The sequence below is a fragment of the Falco peregrinus genome, chromosome 3 (genome assembly GCF_023634155.1).
Source record: "Falco peregrinus isolate bFalPer1 chromosome 3, bFalPer1.pri, whole genome shotgun sequence".
Lineage (NCBI taxonomy): Eukaryota > Metazoa > Chordata > Aves > Falconiformes > Falconidae > Falco > Falco peregrinus.
The window spans coordinates 105,041,438-105,059,682 of record NC_073723.1 but is presented as its reverse complement, the minus strand read 5'-3'; the positions used below and the strand labels follow the sequence as shown (position 1 = coordinate 105,059,682).

Sequence of the window (18,245 nt, the reverse complement as noted above, 5' to 3'; positions counted from 1 at the left end):
GGCGGGGCCGCGGGGCCGGGCGGGGCCGGCTGCGGAGGGCGGGCGGGCGGGGGGGAGCCGAGCGGCGCCGCCACCACACACACGGACAGCACCGCGCCTCGCCTCGCCTTCGCGGCTAGGCTACGGCGGGGAGCGACGCCGAGCTGACCCCCGCGCCGGGACGAGGCGGCCGGCGCTCCCCGGGGGTCCCGGCGCCGAGCGGGAGCAGCCGCACGCCGGGGAGGGGTTCTCCTGCCCCCGCCGTTGGGAGCGAGTTTCCCAGTGAGCGAGGCTCCCAGTCTGCAGGATCACCCCGTCCCACCGCTGCATGCCCTGCCCTAGAGCCTGCTCTCACCTGCTCCGTCAGAAGACACAGCACCCAATTTCCCAGGGGTAGCGAGGAGGAAAAGGGGGGCTTGGATAGATGGATGCTTTATTTTCTGCTCTATGCAATAAAGTGTGATTATAAAGAATATAACAGGGAGCACAGCTTGAATTCCAATTGGTGGAGAGCCTGTTGTTAACCATCAGGGAACTATTTATTCTCTAGCCTTACTGATGCTCCTTGGTCAATAATGATAAGGGGGGGGGGCGGGAAGGAGAAGTTGAAGCCATTATAAAGAAGCAATCACATTACAAAGAAGCAGCTGCAACAGCCCCCTCAGAATCTATGATTCCCTTAGGTCATGTCTGGCATGCTCATACCACTGGCCACTGTCAGTATTTACCCTGCATCATTAACCCACCAAACAGTTTTTTTCTTGCCAGAAATGACTGATTTCTCAAGCCTGATGGCCATCATCATTCTGGAGACAGAGCAGTGCTCCCCTGCTGCTGAACCATCTCCAGTGATATTTAATAAATAAATAATAGCTGGATGGTTGACCACCTCCTCAGGAAAAGAGAAGAAAACACGTCTATTTACCATGATTAAATATTAGCTACTCCCTAATTCTGACAATCATACATATAGACATGTAGCATACATGTATACTTGCTCTAAGCCCTGATCAACTCACAAAACATTATTATTTGCACTGCTGTTACATCTCCGTCCAGGACCATACTGTGTAAGGTGCTGTACAGACAAAAGGACAAAAGATGGTCCCCATCCCAAACAGCTAGCTGATAAGCTCCAAAACTCTGCTCTCTCTTGCATTACTGAATTCCACATGAGTTTTGCCAATGTCTCAAATAGGATCAGAGTCATACCAGGCCAGCTTTAGAAACTTCTGGCATCCAAACTGGATGCCAGATCAAAAACCCCAAACACAGCACTGAAACCTAAGCTCAGAGTTTGTTTCTTTTGCTCTGCCACAGGGGAGCTGGTTGTATTTGAAGGTTTTCATTAACTCCTCCTTTACTGCTCACTGGCATTGTTCCATCACAGGGGCTCTATAAGCCACACAGTGCTGCATGCAGATCTGAATACCCAGCAAAGATTATTTATGCCATGTTACAATGCACAACCCATGAAAAAAAAAAAAAAAAGAGCTTCCATGTCATGAAACAACACTTCACACCACTCACTGCTGTATTCCCAACCCCACAATGGTTCTCAAAAGTTTTTCCCAACTCTGCCTTAGACCCGTTTCCCAAACCGAGATTACCTCTTGCTGCCAGCATCACAATCATCTAAGTCATGGCCTGTAAAGAAGTGGGAGGGTGGGGCATTGTTGTTTTTATCGTTGTCATGGGTTTCCTGTAACACAAAAAATCTGACGCTCCTTGCCATGTGAACGACATCAGCTCCGGGAAATCCAGGCTTTCTGACAACTTTACCACTTCCCATGTGAGTTCAAGGAAAAGTCCTAGAGGCGCAGTGATGAGCGAGGGGCAAGAGAGCAGGTGGCCAGGGGGAGTGCAGCTATGGCAGAAGATGAGCTTTCAGGGGGGCAGAGCCTGCACTAGATCACAGAGCGGACAGAGTACAATGAAGAAAGCAAATACGGGGCATACAAGGAGAATCAGTCACCTCGAAGGAAACAGCAACATTTTCTTAAGGAAAGGTTCTTATTCCTGTGGTCTTGCATCTCCCCTCTTTTTTTCTCTGTTACTTGCTGTTACTCTGTTACAGCATTTTCAAAGGCGCTCAAGCACTGGCCCAGCTTTAAATTTTGATGTGGATGAAGCAGTAAGGCCTTGGCCATAAAAAATTGAAATTTATACATTTCAAAAACACGTATTTTTTCTCAGTGAAGACAAAAGGTCTGAGGGAGTGGAAAGCACATGTCCTTGGGCTCCCCAGATACTTAGTTCTGAAAGTCTCATTCTGACACAGCTCCAGTCTCTTTTACATTTCTTTGAAGATTCTGCCTTTAGCTTGCTAAGCAGGTTCCGGCTTTCAGTTTTCTGGTTTGGGGAGCTAAGCTATTCTGTTACCAAAGAAAGAAGAAAATTTCCAGGGTACTGGAGACATGGCACTTTAGGATTTTCCAGCAAAGCAATGCTACTGACAAAACTGGGCATCTTTTTGCTCAGAAGCAAGTGACAGGCTAAGGTTCCTTCAGGTGAACACTGAAACATTATTGGCAACTTCGAAAGCATTATTCACTTGATCATTGTTATTTACACATACGTACCCAAATGTAATGCTGCCTCTTAAGACATTTTGAGCTGTGGAAATGTCCCTAAATTTTGACTAATTTTAAGAGCAGCACTGGGTGAAGCTGTTGTAAACCAGTCCAGGAAAGTTCCTCCCCAACCAGAACAAGGATCAGCCTGCTTTAAGGGCAATCATTAAGTGAATCTCTTTTAATAGGCAAGATGAAAATCAAGATCTAGAAGAGTAAGCTGGAGAAGGGAGGGACATTGTTCCAGCAAGCAGCTCCTGTTGACACTATTGGCAGTTACTCACACTCAGCTGCAAAGGAATTGGGGACCATAACCATGGATAAAAGCTTGGCTCACAGACTTGGTACAACTAAAACCAGATTCTTTTGTGGAAGCCAGGAAATGATGTTCATTATAGCTTAGGAGAAACATTGGAGTCACTGCTTAGGGAGAAAGCCATGTTTCTTCCCCTATACAGGGATGCCTGTCTTTTTGCTATGTGAGGCCTTCTGTAACCTCTTTTGAGGGCAGAGGAACAAATTGTAACAAAGCCATGGCATATAGATCATAATAAAGAAAAATAATATGTAATAAGGACAAATAATATTAAGAGAACTGTGTGTGAGAGAGAGAAAGCATGCGCCTGCACACATACATATGCACAACTGCACAGAGATAGAAAAAGTGGTTGTCACTGTTCTTCAAAGTGAACTTTTTTTCTCAGTGAGTATTTTACTGTCAACACATTGACCCCAGCCTCCTTTCACCACCTTCTTTTCCTGCTTTCCCTGCCCTGCTGCACATGGAAGGCCAGTGAATAAACATGTGCAGGTATTACACCATTCAGAGGGTCATGAACTGATATTACAGTGGGAGTTCAGAAACACCCAGCTCCCACAGGTCCTGTGTCTGTCTGTATACAAAGCTTTCCCACTGCTTTGGGTTGCATTATGTCACCTGAACAAATCACAAAGCAGGCATTACGCTAACCACAACACACAACTGTCCCTTTCCACTGATGCTTCCAAACAACTCTTAACTCTGCCTACACTCCACACTACTAGTACAGAGAGCGTGCCTTGAAGAGTGACAGAGATCCTATCCTGCTGGAGGGCCTGTTTAGGGAACTGTTAGGGAAGATACGGTTCCCTGAAGGCTACAAGGAACGGCAGGAGATACTCTGGTACTTTACCCTTTCTGAGCAGTTGTAATAAAGGGAACTAAAAAAGCTGCCACCTGGACAACTAAATATCCAACCTCACACTGCTGAGGAGAGAAGCACAAATGGTGAGAAAAAATACTTCAATGAGCACATAGCAGTTGTAGCAAGAAAACAGAAAGGAAAAAATCCTCCGTGTCCATCCAGCAGGATGCCCCATTCTTCATGTAAACCCAATGCAATTATACATAAAAGAACAAAAGACAGGCCCATGGCCGTCTGCTAGGGTGGAAGGAAGGAAGGCTGCATAGGTAAAGACACAAAGAGAGAGAGATACTGGGAGGTGAGAGAGTTTAGATGTAGGTAGGAGTCTTTTTTTGACCTGTCTAAAGCACATGGCAGATTGTTAGAGCTATTCAGAAAGTCAGGAGTACAACAGACAGTAGCACCAGGTATGAAGTAGTCTTAATACTGTGCAGAGCTTTATATACTCTCCAAATCACAGGATTTGTTAAGCATGGCTCTGCTGCTTCCACTTTTAAAGCAATAAAGCTGAAAGTGCCAAAGAATGATGTTCCTGGTTTTATCTCCTTTGTTTTGTGGGACCTTTTCAATCTGAAGCTGTATTTTGGAGATGCTGTGCTGATGGTTCTACCACCCAACTTACACATTTGAGAGGGTTATTTTCTCACCGTCTTTTCATGCTGGCTGCACAAAAGTTAAAAAGCAAGCTGCCCTCTGAGACAAGAGGAATCCCTTACCCCCACACCCTGCCCAACCTCTGGTGCTCCCAAGAACCATTGGTAACTTCTGCGCATTGCTGTGTCATTTTTTAAATGCATTTAAAACCAAAGGTGGGTAGAATTGGTTTGGCGAAAGTCTGTAAAAGTCTATAATTACAACACTATAAATGAGCCTTGTAAAAAGTGGGAGAAACCTGACACGAAGGAGAAGCTGGGAAGGCAGGGCCCCTACTACAGGAACTCCAAACAACGCTATAACCCATGGGCATCTGCTAACACACCCTGAGAAGCAGATAAAACCAGCACCATGAGAGGTTCTCTACCTAGAAACCATCCCTGCATGTTTATCTGCAACTGCAAATTCAAGCTCAGGTGTTGGGTGACAGCAATCACAATTTCAATATGGATTTAGTGTAGGTGAGGAGGACTGCACGGGTCAGGCTGGAGAACCTTGGGCCTCTTCTGAATTCTCAAAGTTAGGGGAGCAAAATGGCAAACTTGCCTCTGCCACTGTCCTGCCTTCAGGGCGTCCCCACTCAGGTGCACAGCTCAGCTATATGGCAACGGGGGAGCCTGCTACCTATCGCACACGTCTTCGCCTCTCTAAGGAGGCAGGTGATAGAAGTGGAAGTTCTAATTTCAAAACCTGCTAATTGCAGAACTGGATTAGTGAGCCAGTTTTACACTATACAGTTATGTTTGTCAATTTGCAGAGAAGGAGGGAAATAAATACGTGTTTGAGATCTTCAGGGGTAAGATCAGACTAAGAAGTAAATTTCCTAGTGCTTAAATAGCACAGCAATCCAACTTCCTTTCCATGTCCTTCTCCCTTACAGGTACATTTGGACTTCTCAGCTCCTTGCAAAAACTGATTAATCTATTACCTGTACATTAGTCTAAAGTGGTTTTTTGTGTCTGATTCGCCACAAGAGCTTGACTAGAAAAACCCAGGGATAACTAGATTGCTAGTGTACCTGATTAGCCAAAGGAAACAGGATGGATGGGTTGGTATAACTTTACAGAGCTGACTAAATTGGGGCTGATAGTTATTTGCTGGCCAAGTTAGCCAGTTCCATTTCAGGTATGATGAAACTGACTTTCCAGTCACTCAATATTAGCAACAGAAACAGTACAAGGGAAAGATTGCTTAGCCGGTTAAACGTGTATTTAAAATGCTGATAGCCCACTGAGATCCAAAGAAAAAAATGTATATATTATTGTTATTAACAATAATAGAAATAAAACCAGTTTTAATAGCACACAGGGTTTGATGCATTTCCCAAATACAAGGATTTATTAATTTAAAGCCTGTGTATTTATTTGTTTCTCTCTCCCCAGTCCTGCCCCCCCTTCCAACCGTCTTGAATTTTTAATGCACACTGTTTCTAATGTCAGCCATTTTTCTTGTAAAGGTTTTTTGACATAACTTTATATTGCTACATCCTTTTGTTGTTGCCATTCCCCATCCTTGTTAGAGACTCCACTCCCCTAATGAAGCTTGTCTCCTGCCAGGATAATAAAAGAAAATAGATAGAGCTGAAGTGAGCCAGTGAGAGGTGTGTGCATGTGTGTGTGTGTCTGATTAGAAATAAGGGTGACAAAATAAGTGCAATAACAGCCTGTTCTCCAGGGGCTCCCAAGGCTGCCCCCGAGGTCTGTAGTTATGTGGCGCTGTGTGTGTGCATGTGCGTGTGCATGCACATGCATATGGGTGTACACACACGTGGTTTGTACAGATCTATATGCACACATAATTTGTATGGATCTGATTTTCTATACACACACTGACAATGTGGAAGGACATGCTCAGAAGACGTGTACTGCAAGTAGTAGAAGTAGAGGATATTCAATAAAATTAAAAAAACAGGACTCAAAGGAGCCCAGTGACTTTCTAGTCCCTAAATTTTGGGGGCATCCTTTTAGTGTTTCACAGTAGCAAGTTGCTGATTAAGCCTGATCAGTAGCTTTCTAGACATTATGTCTCTTTTTTCCTCCATCCATCTTCACGAGTGTCTAAAAAATGAGAAGGCACTTTACTCCTGTTGCCATTCAAAAGAACAAACAGAACTATTTTCACAACCCATGAAAAGACAAAAGACCTCTGCTATCCTGAGGGCAACACCCACTTCTCCTTCCCAGCACTGAACTTCCAAAAGCACAGATCTGTTAGTGGCATGTACACACTGACATTTTTGAGCAGTAACAGCCACTGCAAAAAACATATTGTAGCCTAGAGAAGAGCTCCTCAATGCCTTCCAGCCTTAGGAACAGCCTCCTGTGCTCTTCTGGGGCAATTCCTGGTCTCACTATAAGCTATGAAAAAATCACCAAACTCCATAATCCTTCTTTCTCTTCTCTCTATTGAGAATTAAGAAACTTAATGCTCCCGTAACTTTCCTCAGACTTCTAGCTACTTCTATAGATCCTTGATAACAAAGTCTCACAATTTCAGTGTGATGGAGATGGCCAGTGATTATGCTTGTATTACAGTCTATCCGATAAAGATGACAGAACTTAAATAAGGCTCCTGGGGACACAGAACAAGGAAGTGGCAGAGTCAGGGAAAGACCTGAGGTGTTGTGAAACCCAGGTCCTCCTCTTTCTGATACACAACATCTTTTGCTCAATGTTAATGCACGCTAAAGGCTGTGCAAGACCTCAGTTGCTAACGTCACCTATCAGAAGAAACCTCCAAACTATGAGCTCTGAGCAGCTCAGTCACTGTGGGTTAGTGTTAATCAGGCCAGACCTGTAAAATTTCTATTAAAAAAAATTTTTTTAAAAAGGCAATGAAACCCAAAGACCCTTGAAGAAAGGACAACTGTCACTTCCATTTATCTTGCATTCTACATTCCTGCCTAGCGCATAATGCCAGCAATATTATTCTTCTGTTTCCACAATGGTGCTCAAACAGATGCTTTTCAGGGTTGAAGGCACGGAATGTGTATACTGTGCCTGCTGCTGTTAAGAAGCAAAAAGCCAGCTGTCTCCCCAAAGATACTGGGAATCAGGCTTGTGTGTTTCAGCTGAAAACTCCAGTTTTCCAGCCCAACAATTGCTGGGATGCAGTCATTCTGTCAGCACAGGGAAACAGCTAGGTCTGGTACTTCAGAAATAACAGAACTCACAGAAACAGCAAAGCAGTTTCAGCACACAGGATCAGCACAGAGGATCCCACCTCTCCTTTCAGAAATGGATTAGACACTTTGCAGCACAAGTCTTATTTAGACTGTCTATAACAGGGGTCCTCAAACTTTTTAAACAGGGGTCCAGCACGCGGTCATCTGTGGCTGCTTGGTTTCCCCCCCCCCAACCCCCAATGGGGGCGGGGGGGGTGGGTGTTCTTTAAATACAGGGGACGGATTGAGGACCCTGGGGGGCCGTATCCGGCCCGTGGCCCGTAGTTTGAGGACCCCTGGTCTATAACAACAGTGATGATGGACCAATAGGTCCCTCTCCTCCCCACAGAAGAGAGCACATAGTGAAAAGCGGTAATTGCTGAGCCATAGTTCCTCTATAGGAAATGTCTCTTCAAAAGTTGTTTGCCTGTTAGGCAGAAATTTTGGAAAGGGTCCAGCAATGCATGCATACATACCCTGAGCCCAAGCACACTTACAGAATACTAGTCCTCTTGGATGCCTCAGAAACCCAAATACATATAGGATACACGTGCAGCAGTGTTATCTTGGGGACTAGTCTATTGAATACTCCAAAAGACGTAAAGAGGACTGGGTCTCTAGCTGAAGTAAAGATGAGGAGAAGAATCTGTTTTGACTTGTTTCCAGTTGGATATCCAGCTTTTAAGCACATCAGACACATTAATATGAGGAGAACCTATACATATTTGTGGCTTTCATAATCTGAAATATTTACAGCTATCTACAGCTCTACTCAGTTGTCTGTAGCAGTGCCACATACTTCAAAACTCGAGAAAGCTCTGTCTCTTTCTTCCTATCAGACCAATTATAAAATTAAAAAAACAGAGTCATTATGTCTAGGCTTGGTTTACACACTAACTCCATACCGAAAAGCTTAATTGAAATTTCAGGTGGAAATTAATCTAGTCACCTCTTGTTCCCTAATGGATTTTGATCTACTTCTCCACCCTGTGACAATTTCTGGCATGGTAAGTGATGTCTGTTTTAAAGAAGGCTGTAATTATGAAGTCTACAGGGAACTGTAGGTCAAGACAGAGACGCAATGACATAGCTCTTACTAGACCAGAAAAACAGGAATTACTAGGGCTACTGACACGCTACAGGAACAATGACAAATCAGTAAGGAAAAAAACTTGCAGCATGCAAGATCTGGCTCTGTTTTGTCCTTTTCAAGTTGTATTTTAATAGCTATGGAAAACATCTGACTAATTTTTATAACTAGAACAACGTTCACTGTCCCTCTTCCAAAATTCTGGCTGGAAATCTCAGCAGCAGTCTCAAAACAGGAACACAACACCTGCAAACAGATAGGGTAATCTAGCCAGCAATTTTTTACCATCAGAATCCAAAAAAGCAGACTGAAGTAGAAGCAAAAGGCAGCTGAATTTAGGCATGCTTTTAAGGAAAAATAAGGATGTTTGCATGTCACTGCATATGTGTGAGCAAGTATTACAACCAGATGGGTCACGATGATCAAGACCCAGTATCGACACATAGGCTAGAGATAACCAAGCACTGGGAATGATGAAGGGCTGTTACTTCTGTGAAAGGACAGGTCACAGTTCTATGAAGTGCAACCAGTTCTGGCAGAGTTATCAGCAAGATCAATAGAGTGCTTCATGAAATGGGGAATCAAAGCTCCAGGATGAATGTGGCTCCTGGAGCAGAAACATCTCGAAGAGGTAAGCTCTTCTCCGATTTTGTCCTTAATTCGCTAATGCCAGGCAGGCATCCCAAGTTGTCCCTCATACCCAGCATGACACTGCAACTCAAAACATCTCTTTCCAGTCCCAAACTCTGTACCAGCCCCTCATTCCTGCTCTATAGTATCTGGAGTGCTATTTTGAATCCTAGCCCGCCCTCATGCAACCCAGAAGCTATGCCACACCATGGTGGGATGTAGGAAGGGTGGTCTGTGGCACCCGCTAATGTGACCAAGAGTGTGAGACCAGCACATTCTTTTTCTGTCATCACCTAAGGCAGCAATGCAAGCCCTCTACCCCTTCTCCCTGAATACTGTTCCCCAAGCCACTCTCCTCGAACTTTCATGCATTTGAGACAGAAAGTCCTCTTGCTTAAAAAATGGAGCCTGGTGAGTGATGAGAAAAATTGCTGACCAGATTATGCCTCTCCATGTTCTGCCATCTCCTCACAGACACACACAACACACACTCATGCAGAATTCTGCTAAAGTAAACAGAAGCAGTCACAAGTGGACAGCAGGGGTGTTCTTGGTGCTGTGGGGTAGCAATGAGGAGAGCAGATAAGATGACATTGAGAAGATGGATGTAGACATGGGAGAACATGTATGCGTGGAAGATGGAGAGCTTTTTTTGTCCACAGAACAATGGTGGAGATATTAGGAAAGTCAGAGAGAGGTTTGGTATAGAAGTGGTTCGTTTTGGACCTCCCCTCCACTACCATGTCATCAACTTCCGAAGAGCTATGATTTCTTCTGAAGCATATCTATCCTTCCCCTACAATTAAACTCTGTGCCTCTGCTGGATCCTGACATGTTCCCTTCTAGCTGAATTACTGGTACACACTGCAGCCAAGAGACAGATTATACCAGCTCACAACAGACCATGATCCAGAAGGTCTCAGGTACAGTAATACTTAAAAACTTCCCAGGGGAGCTGTCACAGTGAAGACAGACAGAAACACAAATAGCAGAAGTAAGCATCTGTGGTTTCTGATAATCTCTCAAACAAGACAAAGTTCACTAAACTGCTGAACCTCTTGATAACCAGGACAAAAATGGCTTGGAAGCTATCATATTCCTGAAAATAAAATGTTACATTGCCTTGGCCGTGGTTACAATCCATTTTCTCCTTAATTTGCTAATGCCAGACAGGCCTCCCAAGTTGTCCCTCATACACAGCATGTATCTAATCTAATCTAAGACAATCTACCTGTCTACTTTGCCTCTGGTGTCATCAGCATTACCCTGTCAAGCTTGGAAGCTGTGGCCAGCACACCTCAACCAGAAAAGATGATAAAATCCCTGCCATAGATAGCCTGCAAATTAACGTCTGATGCATACTCCTTTTTTTGCACCATACCATCCAAAACCAGGGGCAACTGTTCTCAAAGATGGCAGGACTGTACATCTGCATTCTGCTGAACAATGGAAATACTCAAATGTTAGTACAGACTCAGCTCACCAATTCCTCTACTAGATTTGAACAGGAATTTCAAAGACATACACCACAAACTCTGGAGAATGGGAAACCTCAAGAGGGTATCAAAATTATGTGGAACCTATCTTGTGTCTAAAGCGTACACCTCCTCTTTGTAACAGAGCTGCACATTTGCTATCTTTTTGGACAGCATCTAACATACAATCAACTAACGGTGACAGTACATCACAGCAACAATTGCCCATTGTGTCTTAGCTATAGCAAGGTACATATGTGAGTGTGCTCTTGAAAAGCTGTTTCAACATAAAAGCATGAAAGACCAACTGAGACCTCTTCCAAATCAAAACCAATATGTCTGTCCCAAGGCAAGTTTTGATCAAGGAGAAGAAAAAGAGTCATGACAACTACAATGACATTAAGACAAAACTATTGGTTTCACACAAACAGACTCCTGGGTGGCAGTGTGAAGCCAAGAAAAGAAAGAATGGGTCTTTCATGGATAGATGGATCACAGAAGGGGAATATGCTACACAACCAGCAGTTCTGAAGGGCAGATGATATTTTCCCCTTTGGCTGTCCTGAGCAGACAATGGGACCAGCAGTGTTATGATCTAAGAAAGACAATGGACATGACAGACAGAGGCACGGTGGCACTGTCAGTAGACCAATTATTTAAATGGAGAGAATCCATACAATATTTTTTTGGAGGGGGGAATTTTTTGTTATTGTTTTAGTTGGATTTCATCAAGGAGGGCAAAACACAGCCCTGCTGAAAATACCCCACTCACAGAGATGCTAAAGGACACCCAGCAGGTTCGCAGCTGCTGCATAACACATCCCAGCCATCTATGATTTTAATGCTTAGGAGGTGCAGGCTGTGCTGTATTAATATGCAAAGTGTGCCTGCCTTCCCAATTAAATGGAAAATGCTATGATTAAAGGCAGTCAGAAGATATTAGATGGATAGCGCTGAACTACAGGCTTTATTTCCTACACACAGAAGCCCCACAGGAGTGCTGATGGAGTACATGCCGGGGAGATTACCAAAGGCGAAACAGAGCTGGGAAAGCAAAAATGCTTGAATACATAGAAGGGGAAGAAAATGAGGAAGCTGTTTACAGGAGGATTGAATTAACATAGTACCTCAACCTGGTCTCTCAGACATAGGCCCTCTGGGCCACACATATCTGGAGGTAAACCAAGCACCACTGCTCATACAAGCCAGATTCTGGCACATCATTTTGAGGGAAGGCGGCCTCAGAAGCTGAGTGACTCATGGCATAAAGCCCAGAGAGCTTCACAATTCATGGCTGCACAAGCCTGAGGCAAAGCTCAGAGGGGACAGCCCTTTCCTATGCCCCCCTCTTTCCTTCTTAGCATCAGTGTGGTCTCTTCTACTACCTACCTGGGATGGGAGAAGAAAACACAGCAGAAAAGTACAGCATGCTGGATAATTTACAATTAAACCCATGAAGATGAGAAGATAGAACGGGAAACATTAATAACTGATTGCAGACTTCCCTTTGCCTTGCTGTGAAGGGCTCGCTCTAAATCATCCGCATAGCTTTAACCCTCCTGGCTCTGCTCTGCATTTCAGCCCCAGGCCACAGAGCCAGTTCCCCCCACTTACTCTTCCTTCCTGTCTCTGAACACTGCTGCACCCTGTCACTGACACACTCTGTGCCCATGTTTCATGACTTGCATTTAATTAAAAGAGATGGCAAAATCAGGTATATTTATGGGGACTTCTAATCCTCACACTTACATTTTCAGTTGCTATGGGTTTCCTTCCAGATTTCGCTCTTTCTTCCCCACCCCCACCACGTAACATGCACTAGAATAAAGTCTAATAAATTCTGCTATGTAATTGGCTGTATATTTTAGGGGTCCATCTATCCCAGTGCTGTGAAAACAGAGGCCTTCAAAAAATTACTGTAAGGGCAGAAAACCCTGGGGGAGAGAGAGTCCGAAGTGCTTTGCTCCCTCAAATGACTGCTGCCGAATCGTTGCAGGTACTAGGCTGGAGTGCTGAGTGGAACAAAGGCAGAGCCAGCCACAGCCTCGATGCTACTGGACAGCACCTGAAGGCAAGCAGTTGCCAGAAGTTGCACCTTTGTCCAAAACCAGAGTTTGCTGTCCTGCTTTGCCTATCTGAGGGCAGGAGAACCACCACAGGGGCTGACCAGAGTGCACCGCATGCCCACCCGGTGTGCAGTTCCCGTGAGGTACAGATGCCTGACGTATATTAATGCAATAACTCTTCAGTTTCTAGCGCTGCTCTCAACTGCTAACACTCCAAAGACACATGATACTCTTTAAATGAACCACTTCCACCACAGACTTTCTAGAAAGGTTGGAAAAAGGTCTCCACATTTCTGTATTCCTCAAACTTTAGCTGCTTTTTGTCTTTAGGGAGGGATTCCTTCCACCAGCAACATGCCCCCAAGTGAAGCCACACAGAGGAGAGGATGCACATTACTTCTAGACTGCCAGCTTAGCTCCAACATGGGTTTGCAGAACCACGTGTAATGATGGTGCATGTTACTGACTTACCCTCTTAACCGCAGAGCTGGTTGTAACAGGTAGGATGTGAAGTATGTTGGAGTTAGCTGTGTTTGAGGAAGCCTGTGCTGCTGTCTGTTAGAACCCTTTTGAAGATAAAGAGAAAAATATTGGTTCAGCACACTGCAAGATTATGAAATACTCTTTCTTTTCTTTTTTTTAATGTGCATTATTTAACAGATCAACACATACAACCGAGGAGTGTTAAAAAGGTGACATTTATGTAAATGAAAGCACTAATGATACATCAACATTGCATGCTGTATTTAAGGAGAAGAAGCTCCTTAAATATTTTTTTATTTAAGATTATTTATTTTTATTTAAGATTATTAATTTATTAATTATATTTATTTATAATAAGAAGCTCCACTCAAAATATTACAAATACTGCCAGCAGCTCCATATCTCCACAAGAATTTCTTCTACAATGACCTGTAAAGAGGAAACGTGCACACACAAAAAAAATTATCTGACCTGTTCTACCAGCGTTTAGGATGAGACATCTGTACCAACAACAACAGGAACTGCCCATATGCAGTGACAGCACTTGCAGATGAGTCTGCCGCATCACTCTTAACGTGTTCAGCACTTAGGAGGATTTACTGGTTGTCATCTTTCTGCACACAAGGAAACCCCTCTGCATGAATACCCAACCTGATACCAGCATAGCAAAGTCTCCCCTCATATCCAAATTCCTACTGACCCACAGAAATTTGAAATCTCCCATTCACTGCTGAATCCAAATAAAACACCACAAAACAAGAGGTTTACTTTACTTTTAAGTACAATAAAACTTTAAATTAAGAGAAAGACATAAGAGAAGAGGAAGGAATTCTTTGAAGTTGGCACATATATGCCTGCCCCAAAACCATGCAGAATTATGACCAAATCTGTACGCCTGAACGCCACTGAACAAACTCTTCTATTTTTCTATCATTTCTCCATGATGCTAGCAGATGCTAACACCCCTTAATTCATAGTTTTCCACATTCTAAGTTTATATCCAATGTTAATGGTATTTAAACGTCACCTTATTTTTTTAATTCTCTCTCCTGTGAATTTCATGCTGGGTTTCTTATTTCCCTCCATTTTTTAATGAATAGTTTATTAAGAAAAGCCGACTGTACCTCCACTCCATCTGCTGGAATAGCACTGATGAAAAAAAACCCCACCTCACAGGAGACAGTTTTATTCTGTTGATCGGAAGTCTGCCAGCCCAATTTATGATTGGACATAAGATCTCCAAATCTGAATTTATGTGTTGTAGTATAATGACAGGTCAATGAGATTAAAAGTATGTTCATGAGAGAGCTGTAAGGCAATTTGAGTTTCATGGTTCTGTGGCAATTGGGCATTCAGTCTAAGAAAACCTGCATTAATAAAACACTTGCAGTCCTCAGGAACAATCTGCACATTATTCATTATTGCAGCCCGGCTGCGGTCGCCTTCACCAACACCCCCTCACCATAAAAAGAAAGAGAGGGGGAGAGAGAGGGAAAGCAGTGCCGCCTCCCCCCCCCCCTCCATTCAGATGAAGCCATCAGGGAGATAGTGCCATCGATAATGAATGGGCTGAATTAACAATAGAAACGCTTTTCTTCCTTATCATATGGTTCACATAATCAAAACGGGGAGGGGGAATGGGAGAGAAGAAGAAAAGTCTAAGCCTCACATATGGGTCTCCTCCACCAACTGAAAAAAATATATGGACTAAACACAGACCAGCAGCTGCTAATTGCATACAGAGTAACTCCCTTGCCTTCAAGGAACCCTGTTTATTGAAGAAACATCACCCTACATACCTTAAACACAGGGCTTAAACGAGTCTTAGCCAGGTCACACAGGTTTGTGTAGGTCATCTGAATCAGAGCAAACCTGCGTGAATTGTAGACATGGGACACGCAGCTGCATTTGGATAAAGGGCCAAAAAGCCTTGCCATCCAGAATGCAGGCTTGGCTTCAAAACAGGTTGGATGCAGCAAGTCCTGCAAACTTTAGGTTCAAATTAAAATATCTCCTAGGGTTGGCACCCAGACCAAGATTTAGGTTAGTATGTTGTCATGATAACTTTCAAGTGAAAGTCAGATCTTGATCCAAAGCTACCTTTGGGGTCAAAGTTGTTTTGCTTCTACCATTCTACTTCGCTCTGTCTCCCTGCAAATAACTACCAGTCCAAGCCCAAATCAAATTCCTATCTTGCTTTGGCATCACACCCAAACTCCTAACTACTTCTACCTAACACAGGAACACTGTCACCCTTTAGATAACACAAAGCACCACGTAAACAGAAGGGAACCTGCAGTAAATCCAAAAGTCATCATCTTTTCCCTTTAAGATGTTTCATTCTTCATCAATGCTTCTTTCCTTCATTCACAGTAAAGATTTTAATTCAAGAAGGATTACAGGATGTAATCATTTGGTGGTAGGGAAACTGTTCCATGTTTTGTTTCCATATGGACTCTGTCTAAATAAACCAAACTCCTCATGCTCCTTTCCCCATGCAAGTACAAAGCCCAGATTCACCTTGACCCAATTTAAGAAGGGCTGAGAATCCACAATTCTCATATACTTCAGTAATTGCTGTAGGTACCTAGCACTTCTGGATATTAAGCACAAACGCTGAAAACCTAGAGTAGAAGCATATGGAATGCAACACCAGCAGCCCTGAGGACAAAGGAAGGACATGAAGAAAGAAGCCTGAAAAGGGACAGGGCCAAGGGAGCTGTTATTTTTCTGTATATTTTCATAAATAAAGGTTCACTATGCTGCAGTTTGACTGTTACAATTCACTTGCAATGGAGTCCCAAATCAGAGATCCCCAAGTGCCTACAGAGCTGTTACTACCAAAGGGGCCAGAAAATGTTTGTTGAGCAAACCCATCTCTGATAGGCAATGAGATACTAGGATGTCCCTGTTTCACCATTGTTTAATCTGTTCTGTTGTCAGGCAGGGCACTGGGCCAGTAAAAGTTCCCATTGCCTCAGCTTCAGGGGTGGACTGGCTTCAGAATTTATACAAATAAAAGAAGAAATGAAAAGCGCCAGCAGCACCAATCTGATTACAGAGTCATTTATTTTCTGGTCGTTAATAATTTGTGCAATAAAAGATTGTGTGCCTTTCTGAGTTAGTAGGAGTTATTGGCACAAATTTCCCTCCACACTGGTGTGAGTCTGTGCTTGGAACATAAATTATTAGTTTCTTATCGCACTCCTCCTCATTTTTCATGCTGCCACAGCTAGATCGCCAGAAGCCAACCCCTCAGTCTTGGTCTTATTTTACGCTGCATGAGAAAGGCAGCGAAGATGGCTATTCCATCTTTAATTACACAAACTCACTTTTGCATTGCCTCTCCCTCAATCTTCCTCCCCACCTGAATACTGGCATGTGCATGCACTGTATTGCGTCTGTGTGTATGCCACTATCTGTGGAGACAGGCAGGTACTCTGCCATTTGCCAGCTACATTTCTAATGAAAGCACTGTTCTTTGACAACACTCAAGAGTAAGGAAATGACAGGCTTCCACCATCCTGCCAGCTTCTATCACATATCTGTTTGGAATACTAGCAAGAAAGTTGCACGTGTGCAACTCAGTGTGAGGAAAAAAGGAGACTGGAATTCATACCATCCTTGAAAGGAGGAAAGTACTGGCACAGAATCGGGCTGTACACAAGACAGCTGTATCTCCAGTTGCAGGTTAAGAAGTTTCAGTTCTTGGACGTAGCTGAGAAACTGCTTGGGCTTTCTCTTTCTATAGCATTACGCAGGTAAACACTAAGAATGCCTCAATGTTCCTCTGTAAAATGGATGCTTTACTTACATTTCCAAAGTACGTGAAGTTCAGTGGGGGAAATACACTAAGGATTAAAACTCATTTAAAAGCTATCAAAACATCCTTCTTGTTTCTCTGACACACAGCAGCTGAAATGCTCTTTAGTGATGCTAATTGTTTTGTTAAATACAGCAGTTCACATATAAACCACACCAGAATTCTTGGACCTTTCCATATGTCAGCCTCATGGCCTTCTCCATTCAATGTGTCTCTTTCAATTGTGTCCCAGGAACAGTTGCACCAACATCTACTTAACTTCAAAAGAAGTACTGACAGATTCAGGCGACACAGCATGTCTGGCATCTGCCAACATACTTGCCAAGGGCTGTGCAAACCATGAGCTCCTACAGATAAGTGAAGTCAGGAGGTGCAGCAGTAGCTTCATTGAAAGACAACTACCCACCAGTTGAGAGTGTTTTTCTATGCAGCGCCTGTTCACAGCAGTCTTTGCATCCACATTCTCTTCTTCTCTCTTTACATACTTCACCGGCAACTCTAGTGACTCCTCTAGTCACAACCAAAGCCCACTACTCTCCCTCCCAGGTTCCTGAAATGTTGAATACCTGCTGTGTAAACAAGGTCGGGGAAGGCCAAGAATGGCTGTGCATACTGGAGGTGTCTACTACAAAGAGCATATGTGCAAAAAGCTGCAGTGGAGCCACAGGCTGGAGATCACAGGGCATTTTATTCAGCTTCACAGAATGCTTTTTCCTGCTAATATAGCTAAGCACAAGCAGCCATACCAAGGCCCGATGATGTCTATCGATAACAGAATGATGTGACATGCTTGGGGCACTCCTGTGTAGGTATGTATGTTCCTCCATTCCAAGAGGATTTATAACAAGGGTCTTAGGCAGGCACAGCACACACATAAGGGTGTATTGTCAAGTCAAGAGTGATTGATGGCTCAGTGCTCGACATGTCTCTGGTGATTATACTGCATTGGTGAGTCAGTGATCATTTCAAAATGATGCTTATGTCTACAGGGTAACATCCGACACATCCATGGCTCATGCTATGTTCCAAATGTCCACCCTGAGTTCTTATGATCTGCTGAAGGAGCATCAATAGGGCTCTGTTTCACTGGGTTAATTCTTGTCAGAATCAAAGAGCAGCCTTTCC

At 43.7% G+C, this 18,245-nt stretch overlaps 1 protein-coding gene across 1 annotated transcript in view; it reads right to left on the bottom strand.

Annotated features, from left to right (window-relative positions):
• Positions 1-13,355, bottom strand: part of SAMD11 (sterile alpha motif domain containing 11) — a 158,569-nt gene extending 145,214 nt beyond the window's left edge. The window contains 1 exon segment of the mRNA XM_055800642.1: positions 13,286-13,355. The gene's annotated coding sequence lies outside the window, so the exon portion shown is untranslated.
• Between the last annotated feature and the right edge of the window lie 4,890 nt (positions 13,356-18,245).